This window comes from Scyliorhinus canicula, chromosome 20, assembly GCF_902713615.1.
Source record: "Scyliorhinus canicula chromosome 20, sScyCan1.1, whole genome shotgun sequence".
Classification (NCBI taxonomy): Eukaryota; Metazoa; Chordata; class Chondrichthyes; order Carcharhiniformes; family Scyliorhinidae; genus Scyliorhinus; species Scyliorhinus canicula.
In genome coordinates this window covers 22,513,904-22,530,762 of record NC_052165.1, presented here as the reverse complement: position 1 = coordinate 22,530,762, position 16,859 = coordinate 22,513,904, and the positions used below count along the sequence as shown (strand labels likewise).

Sequence of the window (16,859 nt, the reverse complement as noted above, 5' to 3'; positions counted from 1 at the left end):
ACAGTGCTGTTCTAGTTCTAAAACAATCATTAAAGTTATTTTTAAGGCTTTTAGCTCATAAGACATTTAAAGCTTAAGTTAATGAGCCCAGTGTCACCTGCCTAATAAGCCTGAAGCCCCACAAATACTTGTCCACCACATTATACAGTATTATGTACAACTGCACGCAATAGACCTCTGTGCCCAATAATATAGATTGCTTACAGTTAATGTGCTTCACTGCTTTACGCACTGAGATTTACATTATTGACATCGATGTCCCTGTGAAAGTCGTTTCGAGTCCTGATGTCTAATTACCTCAATGAGCTACTGTTGTCCCTCGAGCATTTGCCATGCTAAAGGTCAGAAATGCCCTTAGCAGCTCTTTTCCTCTTTCATCCTTTTGTATGATAAAACGCAATTTAAAACACACTTTGGTTGTGTGCTCCTTGTCTGGTATCAGCAAAAACTAAATCTAAATCCAATTGGAAACTGAACGAGTGTTGGAGAAGCTCCAATAAATACAATTCTGGAGTTAGTGCTTTGTGCCAACAATTTTGCTCAAATTTACTGTTACAATAACTGCTGCTGACATTATCAGTTCTGCTTTAAAGTAAAATGAACTGGTATGATGCAGCAAAGGATGTGTACTGGCTAACAGACACTTAAGCCTTATGTCAGCCTGTCAAACACTATCAGACCACTGTCATTGTTGGACTACAGTTCAACACTATCTGCCAGTGTCTTCAATACAATCATATCAGCACAGAGCTTCTTCATTGAAAATCAAAACGCGCACATATCAGAAGCAGACCTAACATTCTATGGAGGAATCTGAAAGGTTTCTGGCTCTTTTTTGCAAAATGAACTTCATATTGAAGTTGATTAACAATGGCAAAATGCAATTTCAATCCTATATCATCGGAACACTGAAGGTATCGGTCATACACTTGGACCATTATGTTGCTGGAATGATGTGTTTTTCAGATTACCATTCAAACACATTCATTTCACAGATAAATCACCTTGTATTCCTCATTTTATCTGAAGCAACATACTCGATTGTGCACTCACATACCCAGCACTCATTGCTATCTCTCTATCAATAAAGAACAAGGGTCCTGAATTTGCTTGGAGTGTGTCCCAAGTTCCACTTCTTCCCTCACACTTCAGCTAGACAAATTTTGCATTGCAAATTGGTGGAAATGTGAGCTGGTAATGGCAGAGGCAGACAATGCGACCACCGGCTTATCTACTTAGCCAGTGAGATTAGAGGTTTGAGAAGGAAAGAGAGGAACTACGGAAAAGAAAAGAGAGAAAAATAAAGGGAGTTGAAATTTGGATTAAAGAGAGATGAAAAAAAATTATGAAAATAAATTTGATGTGGTAAGTTTTAAAATCCTCCTAGGACAATGAAGGAAAGAGTTTGAGGTATTTCCAGATGAGAGAGGTTGAGCAGCATTGTAGGGAGATGAACCTCGTCATTGAAAGGCTCCTTACATTGTGAATTACCAGCCCTAACTTTCTGCGGAGAGTTGAAGTGGCAATTCGTGAGCAATTACAGCATCTTTTTGTGATTCACAGGGAGATGGGCTGACATTTTCACAGGGCCAATGATGGAGTGACTGGCTCAAATCATCTGGCAATTTTGTGGGAATGTGCAACCTGGAGCATCTTTTCCTCACCACAAAATGCTGGAAAATTTGCACATAATATCAGCATGCATGATTTACCGATAAGGTGCCAACAAATTCTGGCCCAATGATTCGAGTCATGAATATTCAATTGAATGAGTGGATTGTAATCATGCTATTCAAGTTTATTGAATTGTTAATAAATATTTAATCGTCATATTTTACCTGTCCTAAATGGATTATGCTTCAGTTGATGTTTATTGTCCAAATACAGTAATGTTCTTCAGTTGAATCCTCTTAATCAATTGTGTCACGATTCCCTGGGCTAGAGCATGGTTAATTCCAGTCCCACTTGAACCACAGTTGCATCACAAGTGAAATTAGATGTTATTTTAAAATACCTGAGGACCTTCGCTGAGCCTAATAAACTGCAGTCACCAGGTTTGTAACTTTAACGCAAGTAACAATTTAATGTGCATAGTAATATAATTGAACAGACAAAAATGTAACTGACTACCTAATACCCCTTTCGCAACCCCCCACCCTCCTGCTTTTCTAACTACCCTCACTCTCCACATAGACAACAGACAAATAACACAGAGAGAAAAGGTAGTTGAGAGGTAAAGAAAATATCAATAAAAATAAAAGGATAAAAGATCTTTGATGCTGGGCGGCACGGTAGCACAGTGGTTAGCACTGCTGCTTCACAGCACCGGGGTCCCCAGTTCGATTACTGCCTTGGGTCACTGTCTGTGCAGAGTCTGCACCTTCTCCCCGTGTCTGCGTGGGTTTCCTCCAGGTGCTCTGGTTTCCTCCCACAAGTCCCGAAAGACGTGGGGCAGATTCTCCCAAAGGGAGACTGAGTGCCGACGCCGGCTTGAAACCTGTTTCACTCTGGCGTCGGACCCCGCTCCTCACCCCCTATTCTCCACCCCCCCCCCCCCACCCCCCCGTGGGGGCTAGGAGCGGCATTGCGAAAAACTCGGCCGCCGGGCCTTGACACTTGCGTCAAAGTGGCGCGCCGAGAATGACGCAGCCGGCGGTGCCTAAATGACGTCAGCCGCGCATGCGCAGGTTGGCCAGCTCCAACCCGCGCATGCGCGGTTGCCGTCTTCCCCTCCGCTGCCCGCAAGACGTGGCAGCTTGATCTTGCGGGGCGGCGGAGGGGAAAGAGTGCGTCTCTTAGAGACGCCGGCCCGACGATCGGTGGGCACCGATCGTGGGCCAGTCCCCTCACGAGCATGCCCGTGGTGCTCGATCCTCTCTCTGCACCCCACAGGCCCCACACTTACCTGTTGCGCGCTGTTCACGCCGGCAGCGACCAGGTGTGGTTGCGGCCGGTGTGAACCCGTCGGAGTCGTCAGGTCACTCGGCCCATCCGGGCCTGAGAATCGCCGGTCATCGTTAAAAACGGCGAGTGGTGATTCTCCGAGCGGCGTGTTGCAAAATGCGACACACCATTTTGGGGGGGGGGGGGGTGGGAGAATCGCGGGGGGTGCCATGGCGGCGTGGCATGATTTGCCCCGCCCTCCTGTGATTCTCCCACCTGGCGTGGGGAGCGGAGAATCGCGCCATGCTGTTAGGTAATTTGGACATTCTGAATTCTCCTTCAGTATAGACGAAGAGGCACCGGAATGTGGCGACTAGGGGATTTTCACATTAACTTGATTGCAGTGTTAATATAAGCTTACTTGTGACAATAAAGATTATTATACTAGGATGGCTTTGAGTTAATATATTTCTGGAGTTCTTCCTTTCATTTTGGTACTTCTTCCTTCTAGGCTTGAGATGGTGTTCGCTGGCAAGGTTGTCTACTTTGCCTGGAGATTCAAGATCATTTCAAGTTTATAGTAAAGATGTGCCAGGCACTCACTGGTTTTAGAACAATAAAACAGTTCTGTACTTCAGCAGTGTGTGTGTGTGCGAGAGAGAGAGAGACTGTTCATTCTTTTTTCAAGGTGCAAGAATTTCTCTCCAGCTCTCTCAATCAGGCAGAAGCCAATCACTGACTGTTGTCAGGCAGAACACTGCCCCTGACCAACCCACAGGTTGCCAGCCAGTCAATCGAACCAACTTCCTCCAAAGCTGGTTCGAATGATTTACTCGACGCCGCCGAGTCTAGTTTCTCCTCTCTAAAATACAAAACCTGGATCACACAGTCCCGACAAGCAGGTTGTTTCAGCTTGAGTCCACTGCTTAAAGGCACATTTTGATTATGGGTCCGTGGACCAAAAATAATAAAATAAATGGGAACAAAGGAAATAACAGGAAAGATTCAAGAATTGACATTTTGACCTTTCATCTCTCCTCGACATTTTTCTTTTTCTTTGTCCCAGAATGCATATTGTTGCACTGTTGTTTGGATTTGCACAAATCATGGGGAATTTCCTCAGAGGTTCTTCCCATCACCTCTGGCACAAGGTTGTCAGGGCCACACCCTACCCACCAATCCCTTCCCACCTCCAAAAACAATCTTTCTGCCATTTGGCTGAGAAAGAAAGAGGAGGCAAACATTGGGGGTGGGAATCTCTGCCCTGCCGCGCCACTTTTCTGCCCCGAACCGCCGGCGGGATTCTCCATTACATCGGCCAGTCAATGGGGTTTCCCATTGTGGGGCAGCCCCATGCCATCGGGAAACCCCCGGGCACCGGCAAAACGGAGAATCACGCCCGGGCCTCTGCTGGAATTTCCAGAGAATTGTAGAATTATGAAACCATAATATGGAAACAGCACAGTTAAAGGCTATTTGTTCCATTGTGTCCCGGTTGTCTCTCTGCAAGAGTGATTCAACTCGTCCCACTCCCCCATCCTTTCCCGTAACTATAGATTTTGTTTCTTCAGGTGCTTATCCAATTCCCTTTTGAAATCCACAATTGTGCCTGCCTCCACCACTCTCTTAGGCAGTGTATTCCTGATCCTAATCATTCGCTGCTTTATTTCTGTTGGGAGATCAAAGCATTCAGACTTGCCAAATCGCTCTGTTCCAGTGGGAAAACTTTCTTGGAGGTTTGCATACTTGTCCACCATAAGTTTAGTGCGATTTCCGTGAAAATCGATGAAAAATGTACTGTTTTCCATTGCATCTGCGGCTTGTCAAATGACGAAACAGCAGACAAGTGGGAAATCCTTCGGAAATTCAGCTCACGGATTTTCAGTACTCGTGCTCGATTATTGACTTGTCCCTGAAAAAGAAAAAACGAATTGAAACTTTCTGAGGAAGAGACACAATACAGGAATAGCCAATTAACCTCTTCGCTCGTTAATTGGTCAATAATTCGACAAACCATAAATGTGGTAATTAGTTATTATTTACTTAACTCCAAACCCACGGCCAAGTTCTGACGGTGGCGTGAAAAGCGCCGCCAACCACTCCGGTGTCAACGGTCCCGATAATCAGGAATGCTCCCGATAGGGGGCTAGGTCGGCGCTGGAGTGGTCCCTGCAGCTCCAGCCGGCGCAGAATGGCCGGCGCGGGTTCGCGCATGCGCGCTACGGCTGGCGTGATTCCGCGCATGCGCGTGGGTTTCCGTCTCTGCGCCGCCTTCCGGGCAATATGGCAGAGCCCTACAGGGGCCTGACGCGGAGGAACATAGGCCCCCACAGCCTGCCCGCTGATCGGTAGGCTCTCCCGGTGTCGGATCCCCCCCCGCCACCCCCCCAGGATGGCCCCTGCAGACATACCTTCCAGGTCCCGCCGTGTGGGACCTGAGTAACCCAGGCCGGCGGGACTCGGCCGAACTCGGCAGCCACTCGGCCCGTCAGGGGCCCGGAGAATTGCCGCTGACCGGCGCGGCAGAAATCCCGCGGGCGCCCGAGAATCGGCACCAGAGAATCAGTAAGCCGGCGTTGGGACAGCGGGGCACGATTCTCGCGTCCCCCCGGGGGTTTTCCGCCCCGGCGCTGGCTCAGAGAATCCCAGCCCATATCTCTGTTGTCAACGAAATCCTAAACGATGAATTAGTTGAAGTAACTAAGAAAAAGTGTGAACATAATTTTACAGCTACAGTTACTTTCAAAATGTTCTTCACGTTTTAACAATCGGCAGTCACTAGGACATTCTGTGAGTTAATAAAATACCAAATATAACACAAAGAGACTGAATAGTCGAGTTCTTTGGCACCATTGTCCTTTTGCATCTGGAAGCTGGGCGTCAATCGAGTCAAAACTATTCAAATGAAAGTGTCCTCTGTTGATGGTAAGGGCCTGGCAGGACATGAATTTGTGTATTCTCAAACCGCTTCCAAATGCAGCTCCACAGTATGAAATTGCCCCCAGTTTGACAATAAATTAACAATCTCATTTATGCCTTAATTATACTATGATTTACACACACAATTATGCTCACTGCACATCAAATATGGCACAGAGGTCCCAGTGTAAAATCAGCGACTCCAAATCAACCACAGTTATGTTTACTGGACTGTGATATTTGCATATCTGTGGTTGAACACTGAAGTAATGATGTGTTGACAATCGGGTAATAATGTTCCCTAACCCAAAGAGCATCATGATGTTAGAATACTATTATAAGCATTGAAACTGCATTGATGTCTTCCAGTAGTTTGTTCACAAAAATCTAAGCTGACAATCAAGTGCTGTATCGTTGGAGGTGCTGTCTTCAGAATGCGACAGTAGACTTCCCTCTCAGATAGACAAAGATCCATGATTTCAAGAGTAGGGATGTTATGCCAGGTTTCCTGATCAATATTTATTGCTCAGCGGTTATCATCGCATTGTTATTTGTGGGAGCTTGCAACGTACAATTTAAATGCCCCCTGAAATGGCCAAGCCAGTCACTCAGTTCAAGGGCAATTAGGGACAATTGCTGAATGTTGGCCTTGCCTAGTCGGGCAGCGCAGTGGCACAGTGGTTAGCACTGCTGCCTCACAGCGCCAGGGATCCGGGTTCGATTCTGGGCTTGTCTGCGTGGAGTTTGTACGTTCTCCCCGTGTCCACGTGGGCTTCCTCAGGAAGCTCCGATTTCCTACCACAGTCCAAAGGTGTGCAGGTTAAGTGGTTTGGCCATGCTAGATTTTCCCCTTAAGTGTCCAAGAATGTGCTGGTTGTGTGGGGATAACGGGGATAGGACAGGGGAGTGGGGCCTGGGTGAAGTACTGTTTTGAAGGGTCAGTACAGACTCGATGGGCCAAATGGGCTTCCTGCTACAATGTAGGGATCCGAGCCAGTAGTGCCCACATCCTGCAAATGAATTTGAAGAAATTGATTTCTCTGTTTCTTGCATTTCAACAATGACTACACTTGGAAAAAGTACATCGTTAGATGGAAGATGCTTTGGAACACGGTGAAATCATGACAGGTACACTGAATACATCTCTTTCCTGCTACAGTGATACACAACCCCTCTGATATCCTGACTCCCCACCGCCGCAACCCAAACTGATTAACTCCCACCCCTTGGCACCTCCCTGACCCCCTCTGATATCCCCCAATCCCCAAGCTGTCTAGCCACCCACACCCCAACAGTCAAAGGCCTGACTCCCCTCAACTTGAACTGATGAAACCCCACCATCCAAATTGCCCCCAACACCTCCCACCCTGACTCCCCCACTAACCTAAAATGCCCCGTCCGCACCACCCATCTCACTCACCCAAGCCTCTGACTTAACCCAACCAACCTGACTAGCTGTGATCAGGAGAATGGCCACAAATGAGGACCATAGACATGGTGCAGAGATATAGGAGCGGAAAGGCAATCCAACGATGACTGGCGTTTCTCGGATGGTTTCGGCCAAAGTTTCAAGGCGATGATTAGTCTTCAGAAATATTCCTTCTACTGCTGGTCATTCTGAATTTGCAAGAAAGGAATAAAAGACCGGAATACCACTTGGACTCACAATACGTAGGTCTTGTTCATTTAATTTTAATCACATTTCACTTGCTGACAATCTCTCAAAAGCTATCTAGTTTAGATCACTGATCCTAAATTCGTGCCAACTGTCTAATTATATGAGGTGAAATTTCCTGTTTATGGTAATTATGTTTACCTCGAGACAAATAAGGGCTAAAATCCCATTGCTTTTTCTGTGGATGCCCATCCCAATGTCGGTGTGTGTGGCAGAATGGCTACAAACTATGCAGCAGGTGCAACAGGTTGCAGAAAGGCCTAGACAGAGTGAGATTAGGGATACAGAGAGGAAAGGGAGGGAGGCTGATGGTATCTACATTGGGATTTCCAGTGAGTTTCTTAGAGACAGAGAAACAGAGATGGCCATGAAGCAGAGTGCAATAAGGCAACTCCAGCCAAAATGGGGGAGCCTTGTCGAGGTTCAGGCCTGGGATCTGGATGGCCGGTCAGCCTTATTTCAAAAGAAATTATATTATTGGCACACAACAAAGGAGTCATGTGATTTTCTCCCAGAATGTGGTGGAGGGACGGGGATTGGGTGAGGGAACTAATGTTGCTATCTTTATTAATAACCACAAGCTGCGAGTATGTTTCGTATATTGACCAGATGACCACACAACCGGCATGTTAGTTCAAAAGACAGTTTATTAAACATAAGACTTATCGCTATGTGCAATGATACCTGCGGCTACGCATTAAACGACACCTATCAACTAAGATGACCTTTAGGGCTGGTATGGGGCTGGTTTAGCTCACTGAGCTAAATCGCTGGCTTTTAAAGCAGACCAAGCAGCCCAGCAGCACAGTTCAATTCCCGTACCAGCCTCCCCGGACAGGCGCCGGAATGTGGCAACTAGGGGCTTTTCACAGTAACTTCATTGAAGCCTACTCGTGACAATAAGCGATTTTCATTTCACTTAACTTCTGGATGACCGGCTCTGTGCAGGTGGATAAGGCCTTTATCTGAATCCCCACGTGCGTCGGCTGGAAGTCGTCAGGTTCGTCTCGGCTGCGGCTCGTCTCTCTCAGGTAGTGATCGCGGGTCTTGAACTTGGTTGGTCGTAATGTTGCATTTGGTGTGGGCACAGGCCGGTCCTAAAAGAGACCGATCCCTAGTTGCGCAGTGCCTCTTGTCCTTCTTCTTTTTCGCGGCCTTTTGGGCGGTGCTAACCCAGGATCAATTAGATCAATAGGGTCTCGATCACCGTAATCGATTCTGACCAATTTGGGCCGGGTACCTTGATGGCTGGGCTGGTCCTAGTTACCATTGTCCTAAGTACGTATGCCTTTCCAAATAAGGTGAAGTGGCGCCGGTGAGTCTGGTACTGTTGCTATTCCTTGATTTGAGTCTATTGTTCTGGGGAAATTGGTGATTGACCTTTAACAGGTGCAAGTTTCAGTTCGGTCTGGTTTTCCTTTGCACAATACACAGGGGCTGTGCACTGTCTGTGTCACAGCTTGAGCACAATACCCATTATCCTTTGCGGGCGGCCATTTTAGATGGCAACACTAAGAACTCCCGTCAGACATCCCTCTCAAATTTCACAATACTCCATTAGAATAAGTGACAAATATCGCTGTCAGATGCAATTCCAGTGTAACTGTTGAGATTGTGTTCTTGGTGGGTTCTACACACCAAAAATGGGGCAACCAATGCAGATGTAAATTGCATCCATTGTATATGGTACTTGATGGGTAAGCTCTGTTTGCTGGATGGCTGGCTTGTGATGTGGAATGATGCCAATTCCAGTACCGACGGATGTTGTTCATGATGTGACCATCAATTCACTAGACACACGATTGGAAGTAAACTGTAGTTTTAATAGTCTTACAACTAAGCCAGCCTGCGACCATAGGAACTTAGAGCAGGCTTACAGCTGCAGCACTTTATACTTCTGATTAGTGGGAGGAGCTATGGGCGGAGCCATGGGCGGAGCCAAGGGTGGAGCCCAGTACAAACTCCTCAGCTCCCCCTATGGGCAGAGCCGCACAACTGCTCACATACAGAGCCCACAAGGACACAATACAACGCAATGCAATACAGTGTGAATTACAATGCAGTACAATTCAACACATTCACCCCCTGTAAAAACTCAAGTCCGGCGGGGGTGACGGGTCTACAAATTGAGTCGGTCCGGTGGCCGAGTCGTCCTTTGGGATCGGTGGAGCACCGGGGTTGCAGCCTCTCCGGGTGGCTGGGTGGTGGCGGTCGGTGAGGGTACGATGGTGGACTCCAGGGGTGATTCGGTCCAAGCTTCATACCTGACCGGTGTAACGGGCAACAGGGGGCACAGGAAACCTATAGGCACGGGGGTGCGGAGCTTGGGGGGTTGGGTGGGGTGTAGTATGAGGGGTACCTCGGCGGTGGTGGTGGTGGAGTTGGATCCTGCAGGCACCAGGTCCCGGAGGGAAATGGTGTCCTGACGGCCGTTCGGGTATTCAATGAAGGCGTATTGGGGGTTCGAATGGAGTAGTAGCGCTCTCTCTACTAGCGGGTCTGTTTTGTGTGCCTGGACATGCTTCCAGAGGAGAACCGGGCCCGATGTCTTCAAATATGATGGGAGTGAAACCCCCGTGGTAGTGCCCCTAGGGAAAATAAATAGTAATTCGTGAGGGGTCTGGTTGGTGGCGGTGCACAGGAGGGACCTAATTGCATGGAGTGCGTCGGGGAGGATCTCCTGCCAGTGGGAGGTCGGGAGATTCCTTGACCGGAGGGTCAGTAGGATGGTCTTCCAGACCATCGCGTTCTCCCTCTCCACCTGCCCATTCCCCCTGGGGTTGTTGCTGGTAGTCCTGCTCGAGGCGATGCCCTTATCGAGCAGGTACTGACGCAGCTCGTCGCTCATAAAGGACGAACCCCGGTCGCTGTGCACCTAGCTGGGGAAACCGAACAGGGTGAAGATACTGTGCAGAGCTCTGATGACTGTGTGGGAGATCATATCGGGGCATGGGATGGCAAACCGAAGCGGGAGAACTCATCAATGACGCTCACAAAGTACACATTTCGATTGGTCGAGGGGAGTGGCCCTTTGAAATCGATGCTCAGGCGTTCCAAGGGCCGGGATGCCTTTACCAGGTGGGCCTTGTCTGGTCTATAGAAGTACGGTTTGCACTCCGGGCAATACCTGGTGAGGGCTTTTACCTCCTCGGTGGAGAAAGGCAGATTTCGGACTTTGATGTAGTGGGCGAGTCGGGTGACCCCCGGGTGGCAGAGGTCGTTGTGGATAGCTTTCAGGCGGTCATCTTGCATGCTGGCGCACGTGCCGTGGGACAGGGCATCTGGGGGCTCGGTGAGCTTCCCCGGTCGATACATAATATCATAATTGTAGGTGGAGAGTTCAATCCTCCACCGCAGGATTTTATCATTTTTAATTTTGCCCCTTTGCGAGTTGTCAAACATGAAGGCAACCGATCTTTGGTCGGTGATGAGGGTAAACCTCCCACCTGCGAGGTAGTGCCTCCAGTGCCGTATGTCTTCCACAATGGCTTGGGCTTCTTTTTCGACCGAGGAGTGTCGAAGTTCCGAAGCGGAGAGGGTTCGGGAGAAGGCGACTGGTCTCCGTGCCTGATTCAGAGTGGCGGCGAGAGCAACCGCTGAGGCGTCGCTTTCCACCTGGAAGGGGACGGATTCATCCACCGCCCGCATGGCAGCTTTGGCGATGTCCTCCTTGATGCAGTTGAAGGCCTGGCGGGCCTCTGCTGACAGTGGGAAGAGTGTGGCCTTAACTAGTGGGCGGGCTTTGTCCGCATACTGGGGGACCCACTGGGCATAATTAGAGAAAACTCCCAGGCACCTCTTGAGGGCCCTGGGACAATGAGGGAGAGGGTCGGGGCCCAGGATTCCGTTTTCCACGACATAACCGAGGATGGCTAGTCTGGTCGTGCGAAAAACACATTTCTCCGTATTAAAAGTGAGATTAAGTTTCTGGGCAGTTTGGAGAAATCGATGGAGGTTGGTGTCCTGGCTGATCATGCTGATCATGGCCGCAGATGGTGACGTTATCCAAGTACGGAAACGTGGCCCGCAGCCTGTACTGGTCCACCATTGCCCGTTGGAACACCGAGACCCCTTTCGTGCCGCCAAAGGGAACCCAGAGGAAATGGAAGAGGCGGCCATCTGCCTCGAACGCCGTGTAGTGGCGGTCCTCCGGGCGGATTGGGAGCTGGTGGTATGCAGACTTCAGATCCACCGTGGAGAATATGCGGTATTGGGCGATCTGATTAACCATGTCAGCAATCCTGGGGAGGGGGTACGCATCGAGGAGTGTGAATCGGTTAATGGTCTGGCTGGGGCAGCAGGGTAGCATGGAGGTTAGCATAAATGCTTCACAGCTCCAGGGTCCCAGGTTCGATTCCCGGCTGGGTCACTGTCTGTGTGGAGTCTGCACGTCCTCCCCCTATGTGCGTGGGTTTCCTCCGGGTGCTCTGGTTTCCTCCCACAGTCCAAAGATGTGCGGGTTAGGTGGATTGGCCATGCTAAATTGCCTGTAGTGTCCTAATAAAAGTAAGGTTAAGGGGGGGGTCGTTGGGTTGCGGGTATGGGGTGGATGCGTGGGTTTGATAGGGTGATCATGGCTCGGCACAACATTGAGGGCTGAAGGGCCTGTTCTGTGCTGTACTGTTCTATGTTCTATGTAATCCGCTACCATTCGGAACTTTTCCCCGGTCTTGACGACCACCACCTGAGCTCTCCAGGGGCTGTTACTGGCCTCCATGACTCCCTCACGTAGGAGCTGCTGGACTCGGTTCTAATAAATACCCTGTCCTGCAGGCTATACTGCCTGCTACGAGTGGCTACGGGTTTGCAGTTCGGAGTGAGGTTAGCAAAGAGTGAAGGGGGGTCGATTTTTAGCGTCGCTAGACTGCAGATAGTGAGTGGAGGAAGGGGTCCGCCGAAGCTGAGTGTGAGGCTCTTGAGATTACATTGGAAGTCGAGTCCAAGTAAGAGTGGGGCGCAGAGTTTGGGGGGTATGTACAGCTGGTAATTAGAGTGGCTGGCGCCCTGAATCGTTAGGGTTGCGACGGTGCGCCCTTGTATGTGGACAGAGGGCACAAGGTGAGGGAGATAGTTTGCTGTGCATGGAAGACAGGGAGCGAACAAAGTCTTACCAGGTCAGGGTGTTCGAAGCTCTCGGTGCTCCCGGAGTCGAAGAGGCACGGAGTCCTGTACCCTTGATTTTAACGGACATCATCGAGTTCTGGAGGTGTTTCGGACGCGACTGGTCCAACGTGACTGCGTTGAGTTGTGGGTAGTCGGCGGTTCAATCAGCTGTGCTGGAGTGGCCCCGTGATGACTGTCCGCTGAGGTCGTAGTCGCCGAGATGAGATTTGGAGGCTGGAGAGGACGGAGCCCAAGATGGCCGCCCCCATGGATCGCACGTGGCGGGCGGCGAGGAAGGTGGCTTACAAGATGGTGGCCCCCATGAGTCGCACGTGGCCGGCCGCGTGGAGGAGGGTTGCCAAGATGGCGGCCCCCATGAGTCGTACATGTCAGGTGGGGGCGGAGTCAGCAGACACGCTGCAGCATTACGGGGCCTGCGGGCCTGTGAGTTGGGGAGGCGAGTGCTCTGGACTGCGGGGGAGTTTGGAGTTTTCCACTTTGCCAGGCATACTCGGGCATAGTGTCCTTTGCGACCACAGTGCTGCAGGTCGCGTTGCGGGCCAGGCAGTGCTGTCGTGGGTGTTGGAGCTGTCCATAAAAATGGCACGCTGGTGCTGCATAGTGGGTGAGTGGCCGTGCGGCGCAGGCCTGGGGCAGTCGCTGGTCAGGGGCCCACGATGGGGTCACCTGGTCCGCGGGGAATGAGTTCAAACTGCGGAGTGAGACCTCCATAGTTGTAGCTAACTCTACCGTGTCCTCCAAGTTCTGGGCCCCTTTTTCAAGCAATCGCTGGTGCACATAGTTAGACCTGAGCGCTGCAACATATACATCACATACAGCGAGTTCCATATGCTGGGCGGCTGTTACAGCCTGGAAATTGCAGTCCCAAGCAAGGGCTTTTAAATCGCGCAAAATCTTCCAGTGACTCCGCGGGGCGCTGGCGGTGGGTCGTGAAAGTGTGCCGCGCGTAGACCTCGTTGATGGGCCGCACGTACAATCGGTCGAGCATGGCCTGGGCCTCCGTATACGAGGTGGTACAATTAAGTTGCGTAGAGATATGATGGCTCACCCTTGCGTGCAGTAGGCTGAGTTTCTGCTCCTCTGTAGTCTCGGAAGTGCTTGATTCAGCCAGGTAGGCCTTGAAACATCAGAGCCAGTGTAGGAAGATTTCCTTCGCCTCTGCAGCCTGCGTGTCGAGTTCTAGTCGGTCAGGTTTGAGGGCTGATTCCATAGTAGTTTTCTTCAAGTTTTCTAAGACTATTAAAGTGATGTGACCATCAATTCACTGGACACACGATTGGAAGTAAACTGTGGTTTTAATAGTCTTACAACTAAGCCAACCTGTGACCAGAGGAACTGAGAGCAGGCTTACGGCTGCAGCACTTTATACTTCCGGTTAGTGGGAGGAGCCGTGGGTGGAGCCCAGTACAAACTCCACATCTCCCCCTATGGGCAGAGCCGCGCAACGGCTCACATAGAGAGCCCACAAGGACACAATACAACGCAATGCAATACAGTGTGAATTACAATGCAGTATAATTCACCACAGTTCATGAATGCTCTAACTTGCCCCTCGCCTGGGGTGTGGTGGCCCTCAAGTTAAATCACGACCAGTCAGCTCTCAAACGGGAGAGTAGCCTAGTCCTCTGTGACTGTAGTGGTATTTACATTTTACATATATGGTACTTGAGAAACTGCTTACAAGCAGCACAGGTTTCAGCCCAAATTATTTCTTTATTTTGGACAGGCGAACTGGAGTTGCAGCATTCAATTCAGGTCAATGATTCAATTGTTCTGTGTTTGATTATATGAGTCTGTTTTCGATTGATGCTTACCATGCTTGATTGGTTCAGCCTGGGTGTGGAAAAGTAAACAAATCTGTGGAAAAGCTGGAAGCTTGAGCTGACAGTGTGAAGTAGGCATTTTGAAGCTCTGCAAATATCTATTACATGTGGAGGAACTGGTGTTATCTCTGCATAGATCTTAGATTTAAATATACAACAGCAATGTTTGAGAGGTTGGATCTGACAATAGGTTGAAACAGGAGATGGAAAAAGTAACTCAGCTTTTCAACATGCTGTGATGAGACATATATTTTGTATCGAAAGTAGGTCTTGCATAAGAAAGAGGAGGAAATTAACAACTTGAGATTTGCTATTGAAGCTGCTTTGTTTCCTCCGAAAGTTAATTAATAATTTTCTCATTGAATTACACTCTGACTGCACGTTATTGGGTTGGATTCTCCGTTTCAGCGGCTAAACGCCGGCTCGAATGGAGAAATCGCGGGCGTTTTACGATGCAAAAATCGGCGCCGAACCCTTACTGATTCCGGGACCGGTTAGGGGCTAGCAGCAATGCCGGGTGAAATTCCCGGCTCCCGAGCCATAAACAGCCAGAGAATGCCTGGCCGCACATGCGCACGGCGACGACCTGCAACGGTTGCACCGTATGACATGGCGCCGGCCATAGAACATAGAACATAGAACAGTACAGCACAGAACAGGCCCTTCGGCCCTCAATGTTGTGCCGAGCAATGATCACCCTACTCAAACCCACGTATCCACCCTATACCCGTAACCCAACAACCCCCCCCTTAACCTTACTTTTTAGGACACTCTGGGCAATTTAGCATGGCCAATCCACCTAACCCGCACATCTTTGGACTGTGGGAGGAAACCGGAGCACCCGGAGGAAACCCACGCACACACGGGGAGGACGTGCCGACTCCACACAGACAGTGACCCAGCCGGGAATCGATCCTGGGACCCTGGAGCTGTGAAGCATTTATGCTAACCACCATGCTACCGTGCTGCCCCTTGCTACCGTGCTGCCCCTAAATGCGTGGACCCGACCTGCCACTTGCGACCCCACAGGCCACCCCCTTGTCAGTCCCCCCAGCCCTCGCAGAAGCTCACCCGGCGAGCGGCACGAATCCCGGCCAAGTGTTGCAGTGCTGGACACAGTCCGCAGCCGCCATGCCAGCTTCCCGACCACTGAGACCACACGTGTCCTGCGGGATCGGAAACTCGGGCCATCAGGGGTGGGGCCTTCCGATGATGCGCCAATGCCGTTGCAATGATCGCCGGCACGTGACGCGATGACGCACCCCCTCCCCTTTCTCCCCTGTACCCCTCCCCAGCACAACGCAAGCATCAGGTTACTCCTCTCAGAGATGGCCCCCTCCCCTGTCTCACAGGCATTGACCCCCCACCCCCTCCCCATCACTATATCGGGACCCGCCACCATCACACATATGGAGAACTCGCCCCACAATTGGCACTTCCCAGCCATGTCCCTTACCACCTGGGGGCTATTCTTACCTGTGTGTGATGATATGATCTGCATACTTGTCTGCCATTGGGCCAGAACGTCGGCTTACCATTGGCCCTGGTCGGTCATGTGCCTCTCGACTGATTGGCCGAGAGGCTGAGTTAATCACACCTCTATTAACGAGGTATAAATGCTCAGATGCCTGACGATCGTCCCTTTCCACTGTAGACGATCGCAGAGCTGTGTTCTAGTTAATTAAAGCCAGACTTTGGTAAATCACTCGCCTCGCGTGCAATCGATGGTACATCACTGTGCACTCCTGGCATGGTCATTTTGACTGGTTTTTGAGAACCAGTAATGATTCTCAACAGCGTGGCATCATGCCGGCTGAGTGGGAAAATACAGTTAGGGTGGAAGTTGCGGCACTAAGCCCAATAAATAATTTCAAATTTACTGTAAAATATGCTAATCAGGCTCACGCCCTTTCAGGCCTGAACCTGTTCGGTCATCGGAGGGGAAGTGGGAAGATCCCAAACTCAAAATCTCGCCAACACAACTCCCGGTTTGGGTTTCTCGGAGATTCAGCGGCTGTTGCGGGATTTGCGCCAGTGGCTAACCTGACCGGTAAATCGCGGCGATGGTCTTTTGAGTATTTATTGTGTTTTGTAGGTGGTGGTGGTGAATAGTCAAAACCTGAGAGTTTGTTTTCTTCGCATTCTATTCTCTATTCGCTCTTTTCTGGTCACCTGAAATGTTAAGAGAGCTTTGATGATAATGTTGAAAGGTAACATTCATGGTTATGGAAGCATCATTTTGTAGTTCAATGTTAAAATTATTTTCTGCCTGATTGCTACCCATTTTCGATAATGAAATTGGACACTGCAAGGCAAATGACCTAATATAATGCTGATACCAAGTCACAAACATGCAACCAACAATACAATTTAACACTATTACAAGAATGTTGCTAGAACCGGTACAATTCCAGAAAGATTGAATGATCAATCAT

General features: G+C 49.8%; 1 protein-coding gene across 7 annotated transcripts in view; it reads left to right on the top strand.

Moving 5' to 3' along the window:
* The window catches only part of mgat4c (mgat4 family member C), a 432,470-nt gene that overhangs the window by 163,419 nt on the left and 252,192 nt on the right, over positions 1-16,859 (top strand). The window lies entirely within an intron of this gene.